The 13,042-nt window shown below is 34.2% G+C and overlaps 1 protein-coding gene across 1 annotated transcript in view; it reads left to right on the forward strand.

Moving 5' to 3' along the window:
• SEMA3C (semaphorin 3C) overlaps nt 1-13,042 on the forward strand; it is a 198,077-nt gene that overhangs the window by 160,499 nt on the left and 24,536 nt on the right.

Raw genomic sequence — 13,042 nt, forward strand, 5'->3', positions numbered from 1 at the left:
TTCTATTTAAACTGCACCTTTAAAACAGCAATTTATTAAAAATAAATATTTGACTAAGTTCTGAAAAGAATTTATTTGAAAACCCTCTCAATAAAAATAATAAAGAAAGAAGAAAACTCTGAATTCCTTTAAGCTATGCTCAGAGGTACACTCTTTAAAATCATCATAAAAATATAACATCATAATTATGTAAATGGTAGTGATGTAGGGCCTGGGAAAAACTCTGTCACTCCTGGGAAACCCATGTTATTCTAACTCAGAAACCACCTTCCATATAAATTTTGTTATTAATTTTCCTGAATTAAACATGTATTTAGTACTTCATTTCTAAGAAAATCAAATTTTGAGTTTCTGAAATAATTGTATTGTAAATATAATGAATCTAATTAAATTACTTATTTACTCATTTTGCCAGATAATGTCACTAGAACTTGTGTGATGCTTACAATTATTCTAGAGAGTGTGAGATTGTGGACACTAGAAAAAAATGTTTGTCATATTGATTTATTACATTCTCAAAACCTAGATGCCTAGGTACTAGGCATGGCAACATGCAAAGTTGTCACTAGGTAACTATTTTAATGAATTCATAAATGGATGATACACAATTACCAACAACTATGTTTGGAAAAAAGCTCACTAAATTAAGATCACATATATTTGGTATGGTATACAATGAGCATATACACCTTATTGTCTGATTTCATACTCTGGAAATTTTCTACCTACCTACCTCAATTGTAATTGTCACATGATGTTGTGCTTTTATGAGTTAAAAGTGTTTTCATTTATTTTTCACAACAGATTAAATATCTCATTCCATAATAATATTGACCTTGCATCACATTCAATATTAGCATTAATGCTACTTTGTTTGAGTGACATCATGCATTTTGGCTCCTAATTTAAGTTGACAAGGTGACAGTGCAGACAAGGCTAACGACATTTATATGTGAATTACCTGTGTTACAACATAGACTATTTTGATATCATTTACCCTCTCCTCAGGACCAAAGTATAATGTTAGGTGGGAATAAAATAATTCAAAATGGAGAAAGATTTCACTTGTATTTAAGTTTATCACTAAATCTTTTTTATTTCAAAAATTGTTTTTAAATAGCTATAAATCTATTTTATACTCCTATAACTCATGTAATTCTCTTAGGCATGCTTTTGTATAGTCAAAATAAATATTTTCTTTTTGTTAATTTTAAGGATTGCAAACAAAAAGTTAATGCCTCTCAACAAAAAGAGAGACAGAAATGATTTGCTCTGTAATGCTGGTTCTTTTATTATTTAATCACTGATATTTTCCTAGATGAAACCAGCTATAGTTCATTCCTGTCTTTTGTCTTCGTTTCACTCTTTCCTTGTATGAATACAAGGAAATTTTCTAGCTTAATGACTTTAATTTATAAAGTCTGTTGTCTGTATGTTATGCAGAATAACCACACTGTGTTTTTGTTCTTTATGTGCTGCCAAGTTTCCCTGAGGCAGATTTGGCAGCCCTTGTCCTTAAGAGAATTCCATCTACTAAGCCAGGCTAATTCTTCCCTATATGACTACCTGAAGGAAATCAGTAGCTCTCTGATAATTGGGAGGGGAGTTTTTGTGAAACTAGTTATAAAAATATTTTTATTAAAAGAGCAATAATTCAAATCATTTAAGATGGAAAAATGTTTTATTATAAAACATGAGTAGAAGCAGAAACTGGAAAAACACTTGAAAATGGATTTTTTGAGGTCAGTGTGCCATATTAGAGTCATGTATGTTTGATTTTGCTTATTTGATCTTCCAATAATACAGAGTACAAAAGAATAACCCAAACATTTATATATTTTGGGGATGTAGATAAAACTGTATAGTACATAAAACTGTATAATCAGTTATGTTACTTTACTTTTAAAAATTTAAAACTTAAATATATGGTCAGTGTTGTAGATTTAGAAGTTTTTAATCCAGGCAAAATACAATCTGTGAACTCTCTCAAAATCTTGAAATAAGAAAATTTTCCTGAAAATTTTAGGTTTATGCTTTTAATACTATGATTTCTTAATATCAGGTGACCTTTTATGGCTGTTTTCAAAGGGAGATCTTAGAGTGGAAGAAGTGTCAGAAGTTAAACTTTTATTATTGGCTAGTAGTAGGAGTAGGGGGTCCATATACCAGATAATCTATATAACTTCTAAAAAGCTTACAAATATGCAGAAATTTTAGAGAGATATTAGTCATCCTGCATGCTGATTTAAGCTCTGAGCTTCATTTTGTAATTATAGTCTACTGTACTGTAAGAATAATAAATCCATGTTGTTTCAATATACAAAGTTGATGGCAAATTCCTATAATTATAGTGAAAAACAATGCAACTTAAATTAAAGAATAAAAAAGACATTTTAAGCTTCTCTTAAGAATTTCTAAACTAGGTGCTGGAGTTTAGCACTTAAGGTGCTTGCCTTGTCTGCTGCTTACCAGCTTTTGGACAGCATCATACAGTTCCACAAGCACCAACAAGAGTCACTCCTGAGATCAGAGCTAAGAGCAACACCAGGTATATACCAACCACCCCACAATATCAAATTTATAAAAGGAATCATTTTGATGGGGCTAGAATAATAATAATACAGAGAGTAGGTCACTTGTCTTGTACATGGCCTATCCAGGTTTGATCTCAGATATCCCATATGGTCCCCCAACTACAATCAGAAGTGATTCCTGAGTGCAGTGAGCACCATAAGGTATGGCCCAGAAGCCAAAAATTATTTTAAAAAATCAGTTTTTATATGATAACTTCTGTCAAAGCCTTTATAAATGGAGAAACTATGTTATATCCTATAAATTCCAAAGTAGGACACAAATACATTGTAAAATACCACAAAGACAGTGTGTATTCACTTTTCAGATTTTATTGAGTATCTTTACATCAGAGACTATAATGTATACAGAATAAGAATACACTTTCTCTAGCAATTTTAGTAGTCAATAAAAGAGGTAGTTTTAATCAATTCATAAAATATAATTAGAACTTTTATATAATAGGAATTCTTATAGGTAGGTACTTGGAACATATCAGTGAACTAGAGAAATAGTTGTTGCAAATTATTTAGAAGAGCAGAGGCTTTAAAAGCAGAAAAATTAGCTGAATATATATTGGGGAAGAAACCATTGCAAATATTTTATAAGAGGTAATATAATAGTACATCATGCAAGAACTAAGAAGCTGGAAATGAAATAACTTTCTGAAACATACTTTAATTTTTGGGGGGTGGGGGGGCACACTCGGCAGTGCTCAAAAATTGCTCCTGGCAGGCTCGAGGGACCATATGGGATACTGGGAATCGAAACCAGGTCCGTTCGGGTCAGCTGTGTTCAAGGCAAATACCTTATCTCTGTGCTATCTCTCCGGCCTCCAACATACTTCTGGAATCGGGGGAGGACATAGTTGGTGATAGGTATTCCCCTGATTCAATGTTAATATGTACCTAAAACACTACTGTGAAAGATATGTAAGCCATTATGGAAAAAAATATGTTTTTAATCAGAAACTTTCTTTGACTTACATGTATTATTATTATATCAATTATATTATATGTTATGTTATGTCACTATGTTATGTTATGTTAGCTTACCTCGTTATGTTAATCAATTTTGTCTCTTGAATAAATTCTTACAACAAAAAAAAAACAAAAAAAAATAAATAAATAAATAAAATTTGTATTGTTATATATCTAATTGCTTTTAAATTAGTGACTTAGGGGAGGATGGACCAAATAGGAATTAAAGCACTTGCCCACATAGCTGACCTGGATTCAATCCCAGTACTGCATACGGTTCTCCCAAGGACCTACAGATGTAACACCTTAGCACAGACCCCAGGAGTAATTCCTAAGCACAGCTAGATGTAGGCCCCAAAAGAAACAAATTATTGAATTAAAATCTATACATTCATTAACTCATGATTTCTGTATATGGACATTCTACTGTGAAAAGGCATTATAGAGGTAACTTTAAGTGATTTTTTTAAAAGATTTTTTTTTTTTTTGTGGGGGGCACACTGGCGGCACTCAGGCGTTACTCTTGGCTTTGCGATCAGAAATCGCTAGTGGCTGTAGGGACCATATGGGATGCTGGGAATCGAACCTGCATCCATCCTGGGTCAGTCGCGAGCAAGGCAAACGCCCTACCGCTGTGCTACCACTGCGGCCCCTATTTTTTTCTTTTAATGGGCCACACCCAGCAGCGTTCAAGAGTTACCCCTAGCTCGGTGCTCCTAAAGCACTTCTGGCAAGCTTGGGGGACCATGTGGGATGCTAGAAATTGAACCAGGGTTCCTCCAGGGTCTTCCACATGCAAATCAAACACCCTATTGCTGTGCTATTGCTCTGGCCCCATAAAAAGATTTTTTTAAACAGTTGAAAGAGATTGTCAGGTTGAAAAATATTTAGAAATTATTTAATTATAGCAAACTGATTTAGGAAAGATGGGAGTGTGGAAAACAAAAGACTAGACTGTTTTACAGAATTGTGGCTTGACTGATAACTAATAAGTTATTATTGCTGATTAGAGGAAAATTGAAATAACAGGCAGACTTGGAGAGAAAATAAATCCCTTTTGCATTGCATACTTCGGCTTTCCAATGAATGCAAAGCACCAGATACTGAAGTATCAACTAAAATACACGATCACATAATAACCTCATAAATAACCAGTGAGACAGTCATTATTTTGATTTTACATTTTATTGTACTGAGGTTTTAGTACATTAGTTGGCTTGTATAGGGTTGGTCTTAATCAGTAACAGCAATTAAATTCCAACCCAGGTCTCTTTCACATTGAGTTAAAAATTGGTGAATCATTCAGTTGAATAAGCCAAAGAGGGTGTTAGAGTATGTCTACTTCAGCAGAGTGGGCTGTGCTAGAGAAGTAGATAAGGCATTAGCAGTTCTAAGTGTTAGCTGAATTCTGACAGCCCTTAAGTTCTGTCAAGGAGACAATGAGGATTAGTTTTTAACTATGGGGGAACTCTTTAGTTGTAGAAAAGCAAGAAGTATTTACCAAGATGATGAAGCTAATGTAAATGTAGTATGTGTTCTAAAGATAGCAAAGGGGTAGACCTATTTCTATTTCCAAATGGTTTAAATCTTTAGAAAGCAAGGCATACAACATACATAAAAATAATAGAAAATAAATAAGTGGTATTTCAAGAAAAGTATGATAATCTGTTTCAATAGATAATTTATTATCTATTATACTATTATATTATTAAACTATTATATCTACTTTACTTATTATTTAAGTACAATGAAAAAGGAAGTTACACATAAACTCTTTCATTTGATCTTGAGTAAGTACATAATGCAAGTAAATAATTATATTCTATAGACAAAACTGGGGCCGGAAAGATAGCATGAAGGTAGAGTATTTGCCTTGCATGCAGAAGGATGGTGGTTCGAATCCTGGCATCCCGTATGATCCCCTGAGCTTGCCAGGAGGATTTCTGAACATAGAACCAGGAGTAACCCCTGAGCGCTGCCAGGTGTGACCCCACCCCCCCAAAAAAAAACAAAAAAGTGATTACAGGAGGCAGGTTGGTTCAAGTTTGTACCATATATAAGTACAAGAGATATATGGAAATAGAGGATAATATTGAGGGTAGTAATTTGGAGGAAATAAGGATAGTTTTTTTTCTTTTTATATATGATGAACATATTTTTATCAACTGGTTATCTTTTCCTTGAAGCCAATGAGGATAGCAATTATAGTTATATAAAGGCCCAATATTCATCATATGGGTTATTCCTCATACTATTATAGCTCTGAAGCTGAATCAGTAGCCGTTCTGTGAATGATAGAATAGCTTTTTTGTGTCTGTTTCTAATTAAATGTACTCTATTGTTTAGTAATTATTGGAAAATATTTATATATATTTTACTTACTTTATTCATTTTAAATATGGGAATGCCTGTATGTAATATTACTTAAATTTCAGAAATTTTTCAGTCATTTTTATGTCTATTCTTCCATAATGTTTCGATCTTTTACTTTAATTTGTGTTGTTATACATATACTAGACCATTTGATACCTTCAATATATGTCAAAAAGTCTTTCTCTACATTTTTAAATGGGCTCTTACCACTGTATACATTTTATTGATCTTACTTCAACATTCTTGTTTCTTTTATTCTGATTTTTTTTAATCATGACTTCCTAGAACTGAGTGCCAGAATTATATTAAAAAAAAGATATCAATATATCAATATCACCTAGCTGCTCTCAGAGGAACAACCCTAACTTCACCTTGCACTGCTCTTTCCCAGAACTACTTAACCTATCTCATTCTCTCTCTCTCTCTTTCTCTCTCTCTCTCTTTAATCTTTATATTAAAATATAAAATATATTTATATTATATTAAAGATAAAGATACTTACAGTATATTAAATATTATACTAGTTATACCCATAGAATATTAAAGATATAAAGATACCTATAGAAGCAGCTTTAAATTTTTACTTTCTATGTCTAACAGAGAATAATTAAATTTTTCTTTATTATTGGCCACACACACCTATTCTTTCTCTCACATAATAATAACATATCATGGTTGCTGAATATTTTGACATTCTGATATGTCTTAGATTAGATCCTATTGTCTTATCCTAAGAGTGTTAACTCCTGTTATAACAGGAAGTTAGTTAACTACCTTAATTTAATTATTAAAACATATTTAACTCTATGTTTAAAGACTTTGTGCTCAAGGCAAGACACTCTAATTTAGCAAGATCCAAAGCTTTCTTCTTTGCGTGTATGATTTGATCTTGGTGGTGATCTTTAAAATTTGAAGCTTAGCACAAAAAGTGGTTTGTGCAGTTAGAGAAAAACTACACAGACAACTATCATAACAATGGTAGTAAGAGAGAAATAGAATGCCTTTCTTGAATAGAGGCAAGGGATGGGAGAGGAGAGTGGGGGTCATTGGTGGTGGAAAGCTTGCTCTGGGGAAGGGGAGATGTTCATTTTTATAATTGAAACCCAACTAGAAACATGTATGTATCCATGGTGCTTAAATGAAGATACTAAAAATAAATAAATACATAAAATAAAAATTTTCTAGAGCAGGCCAGATTTAATCTTTATTCTGGAATGCTACTCTTATTCAATGCTGCTCATTGCTGTTCAATGATGCTCTTGTTCAATGTGCTTTCTTGTTTGAACTGAATGCCAGGAGTCCTAAGTAGGTATCAATGTCACCTGGCTGCTCTCAGAGAAACAGAGTCCTAACTTCACCCTGCATTGCTCTCTCTATCTCTTTATTTTTGTTTCAAATCTCTTTCTTTCTCCCTGGAGCAGCTGCAATCTGTTAAGCCTTTGATGTTCTCATTCTGTAAGTATGTGGCCAAGGAATCATTTTTTCAGATCCTAAGGGTATTTCGCATGGACTTTTGGATCCCCATTTTGGACTGCTTCCTCTTCTTTATACAGTGTATTACAAACTTCATTTGGTTCTACTACCACCGAATGCTCTATCTGCTTCTTCACCTTAATAAAACTACCATGAAATACTTACACGCTAGCACTTGTGTGGAGAAAAGTTCTCCCACATAGAAAATGGTGATTGTAAGATGACCTTCTGGTTGCCCTTCTTTTAGTCTATTGTCTGTTATTCATTACTGAAAAAGAATTATCTTTTGTAGATTTTCTAGTTTTATAGCTATTTGCTACAGGAAGGCTGTTCAGTTACTAGTTACTTTATCATAGCTAACTACCATATATTGCCCTCCAGAAAGATTTTTATTGCTTATCTGCAGTGTTTGAAAATGCCTGCGTTCTTATAGCCATGCTAACTCCAGATCTTATCTTTATCTTAATATGTGCAAATTAGATATTTTTGTCATTCTGTATATATGCCTTTATTTTTAAGTATTAAAAGATATTATTAATTATTATTATTATTATTATTATTATTTAGTTTAGGGATTCTTCCAGAATTTTGCTAGATTGAAAATTTTAGTTAATTTTATTTATGTAATTTTATTTTATTTAGTTTGGGGGGGGTTATGGGCCACACCGAGTTACATTCAGGGGTTACTCTTGACTGTGCACTCATAAGTAGCTCCTGACTTGGGGGACCATATAAAACACCAGGAGATCGAACCATGGTCCATCATAAGTTAGCGCATGCAAAGCAAAAGCCCTATGGCTTGCACCACCACTCCTGCCCCTATTTTCTTTTTCTTTTCTTTTTAGTACTTGAGCCACACCAGGGATTTTCAGGGGTTACTCCTGACTATGCTCTCAGTAACGGCTCCTAGCTTGGGGGACCATATGGGAAACAAGGGGATCAAATCACAGTCCGTCCTAGGTCAGCCACGTGCAAGGCAAATGCCCTACCACAGTGCCATGACTCTGGCCTCCTATATATGTAATTTTGGCTAAATTTAGGCAAAAAGAAAAGTTTAAAATTAGATGTATGAAACTTAATGGTGACTAACCTAGTAGTTAATATTTTCATCAATTATAATTACCAAGAAGTATTATAATTGTTTACATTGTGATGTTAAAATATTTTAGTTGTTATTTGTTCTTCTGTAAAATTTATTTAGAATTCTTCCCAAAACCATTACTTCTGGTGTAACTTGGCTAATAGCATGTAAGTTTTTTTTTTTTTTTTTTTTGGTTTTTGGGCCACACCCGGCGTTGCTCAGGGGTTACTCCTGGCTGTCTGCTCAGAAATAGCTCCTGGCAGGCACGGGGGACCATATGGGACACCGGGATTCGAACCAACCACCTTTGTTCCTGGATCGGCTGCTTGCAAGGCAAACGCCGCTGTGCTATCTCTCCGGGCCCATAAATGTTTAATAAAATTACAAAGTGATTTTCAGGGATGTAACACAAAAATTATAGTTGTATAAACTTTTTTTTTGAGGTTTGGGGCTACATGATATTAGTGCTGTGCTCAAAACTTACTCATGGCTCCGTGCTCAGACATCACTATTGCTGGTGCTTTGGGAACCTTATGTCATTCTGGGGATCAAACCCAGATAAGCTGCGTGCAAGGCAAACACCTTACCCATTGTATTATCTCTTTATCCTGGAGAAACTGCGAACACAATCTCTGAAAGATCATGGATAGTGTGTGTTTAGGAGACAAATAAAGAAGGAAATTAACTTGAAGTTTCTGAACACTTTTCTTACCATGCAAAAATAAAAGTATAGTTATTCAGGAACAAAGAATGTCAATTTTTTTTATTTTTGGGTCACACCTGGCAATGCTCAGGGGTTACTTCTGGCTGTCTACTCAGACAGGCACGGGGGACCATATGGGACACCAGGATTCGAACCAACCACCTTTGGTCCTGGATCGGCTGCTTGAAAGGCAAACACCGCTGTGCTATCTCTCCGAGTCCTATCATTTAAATAAAGTTACCATAATACTGTCCAAACTTATTTGACTCTATAAACTTTGTATCAACCTATTTGGGGAACTACTAATAGTTAGCATTTAAAAGAAAAAGTTTAGGGGCTGGTGAGGTGGCGCTAGAGGTAAGGTATCTGCCTTGCAAGCGCTAGCCAAGGAAGGACCGATGTTCGATCCCCCGGTGTCCCATATGACCCCCCCCAAGCCAGGGGCAATTTCTGAGCACTTAGCCAGGAGTAACCCCTGAGCATCAAATAGGTGTGGCCCAAAAAAACAAAAAAGAAAGAAAAAGAAAAGAAAAAGTTTATGAATTTATTTTTAAGCCACCATGATTTACAAAGTTATTTGTGATTGAGTTTCAGGCATACAATGTTTGAATAACTATTCCCTCACCAGTGTCAACTTCCCTCCAACAGTGTCCCCAGGTTCCTTAGTCATTAATTCCTTACCAGTTGTACTGGTGAAGGAACTTAATATATATATAACCAAACTACTACAAACATGTTTGTAATCATGGTGCTTAAATAAAGATATTAAAAAAAAAACCTCCTTACCATTGGATTACAATATTGTTAATGATAGGAACAATTGTTGCTGTCTACTATATTTTGGTTATATCCAGAATCCGAAATACAGAGTTGAGGGGCCAGAGTGGTGGCGCTAGAGGTAAGGCATCATCTGCCTTGCAAGCGCTAGCCTAGGACGGACTGACTGGGTTCGATCCCCCAGCGTCCCATATGGTCCACCCCTTCAGGGGTGATTTTTGAGCACATAGTAACTCCTGAACTTCAAACAGGTGTGGCCCAAAAAAACAAACAAACAAAATTTCTATCCTATTGATATTATAGAGGTATGTTTTGTGTGCCAGCATGTAGTCTATCCTGGAGAATGTCCCATTTACATTGGAGAAAAATGTGTCTCCAGGTTTCTGGGGGTGGACTGTCCTATATATATCTACTAGATCTCTTTCTTACATTTCTCTTTTCAGGTCTAGTATATTCTTGTTGGATTTCAGTCTGGTTGACCTATCAAGTGTTGACAAAGCTGTGTTGAGGTCTCCAACAATTATTGTGTTGTTATTGATATTCTGTTTCAGATTTGTCAACAATTGTATTAAATATTTTGCTGACTCCTCATTCAGTGCATATATGTTTAGGAGAGTGATTTCTTCCTGCAGTACATATCCCTTGATTAATAAAAAATGCCCATCTTTGTCCCTTACAACCTTCCTGAGTATAATGTTTGCATCATCTGATATTAGTATGGCCACTCCAGCATTTTTATTGGTGTTGTTTTCTTGGATGATTTTCCTCCAGCCTTTTATTTTGAGTCTATGGTGCCCTTCAACAGATGAATGACTAAAGAAACTGTGGTACATATACACAATGGAATATTATGCAGCCGTGAGGAGAGATGAAGTCATGAAATTTTCCTATACATGGATGTACATGAAATCTAGTATGCTGAGTGAAATAAAACAGAGAGAGAGAGAAAGACGCAGAATAGTCTCACTCATCTATGGGTTTTAAGAAAAATGAAAGACATTCTTGCAGTAATTTTCAGAGACAAAAGAGAGGAGGGCTGGAAGTTACAGCCCACTTCATGAACCTCATCACAAAGAGTGATGAGTTTAGTTAGAGAAATAACTACATTGTGAACTATCCTAACAATGAGAATGTATGAGGGAAATAGAAAGCCTGTCTAGAGTACAGGTGGGGGCAGGGTGGGGAGGAGGGATATTTGGGACATTGGTGGTGGGAATGTAGCACTGGTGATGGGGGGGTGTCCTCTTATATGACTGAAATACAATCACAAGCATGTGTAACCAAGGTATTTAAATAAAAAATGTTATTAAAATATTATTATTAAAAATATTAAAAAAGAAATACAGAGTTGAATTTATGGTATTGGAAATTAGCATGTTAATATTTTGCAAATTAAATAAAATATCTTTTTGCTGGTACAAGTTTCATTTCTTTAATTACCAATACTTAGCATCAGAATGATTATAGAACTTACAGGGTTTAGTGATAAAATGAAAATTGAAGGTTCTTCCTTTAAAAGTGTTAAGGATTACAAGGATGTGAGAGCAGAAAATTAAACCAAGCTTAGGAGCCTTTGAACTATAGGAACTTGTGTAATTGAATAGGACAAACACTCAAAGTGTATTTTTAGAGATTAACAATGAGGGGGAGAGGACAATCTGATTAAGTATTAGTGACTCCCCAAATCCTTAAGCAACCAAAAGCCCATAGGCAAACATACACAGAAATTTCAAGGTAAACCTTAAAGGTAATAAAAATAAAAACTTTGCAGATAAATGTAGAATAACCATGTGGATAATGAGCTGTGTTTGATCACTTGTGTAAGGTAGCCAACTTACTATGTTCTAAATGCAATTTTCTTGTTTAGGAACATTAGGTTAATAGTGAAATTGTCTCTCCTTTTAGAAAAGTAGATGATATGAACTGTAAAAAAGAAGAAGCAAAATTTTCTGGGGCATTTTCTTTGATAATTTGCTTAAGCAAAATGAAAAAAATAACTAATGAGGGTTCAGATAACATCTGTATTATGATATATTTGTGTATGGATTGCATTATGTAAATAATTTACAAAAATTGTTTTGCTTGGTCTATACCATAATGCTTTGATATGTTCCAGAAACCTTTAATAAATGAACAAGTTTAGGTGCAGAAAAAAATAGCTGAATCTAGTAGTATCAGAAACTAGAGTAAAATATAGATTAAAAATAGAAAAAAATGGTTGACTCAAAGTTAAAATAGGGATATATATTTTTTTTAAAAGGCAGGCTTAAGAAATATATTTTTATGGTGTTTTTTTTTTTTTAATTCTTTGGGCTACTCTAAGCAGTGCTCAGGGGTTATCCTGGCTCTGCACTCAAGAATTACTTCTGAAGTTGCTTAAAGGTCCTTATGGGAATGTGGAAATCAAATCTGGGTCAGCTTTGTGCAAGGCAAGCCCCCTACCTGCTGTACCTGCTCTGCTTCCCTTACAGATTTTTATCATACAGCCAGCAACATATTAAATATTCAACAAGTATTTAATCTCTAAGGAAATCTTACTTTACTACTAGTATAAAGTTTATATTCAGGTAGAAATGTTACCAATAAAAATTTACTGAATCAGATTATTTTTCCAAAGTCTTGAATAAGTTTACATTCAGTATTATTTTATGGAAAAATACACCATTAAAAATACGATTAGTAGTCTTAAAATAAATGGAATCTATTCATTTTTTCAAGCAAAATATAAAATAATTTAAATTGGGAAGTTATATTAAACTCATTTTACTTTAATTCAAGTAAATCAATAACATCTCGCTGTATTATTTTACCAGCTTATATTTTATATTGTCTTTTTGATTGTTTTCTTTGTTTTTTTTTGTTTTTTGTTTGTTTGTTTGTTTGTTTGTTTTTTGCTTTTTGGCCACACCCGGTGATGCCCAGGGGTTAGTCCCGGCTATGTGCTCAGAAATCGCTCATGCTTGACGGACCATATGGGACACCGAGGGATCGGTCTGTTCTAGGTTATAGCACATACAAGGCAAATGCCTTACCGCTTGCACCACTGCTCCGGCCCCTGAGTATTATTTTTAAGTATCATAAATA

Source organism: Suncus etruscus, chromosome 1 (genome assembly GCF_024139225.1).
Source record: "Suncus etruscus isolate mSunEtr1 chromosome 1, mSunEtr1.pri.cur, whole genome shotgun sequence".
NCBI classification, from domain to species: Eukaryota; Metazoa; Chordata; class Mammalia; order Eulipotyphla; family Soricidae; genus Suncus; species Suncus etruscus.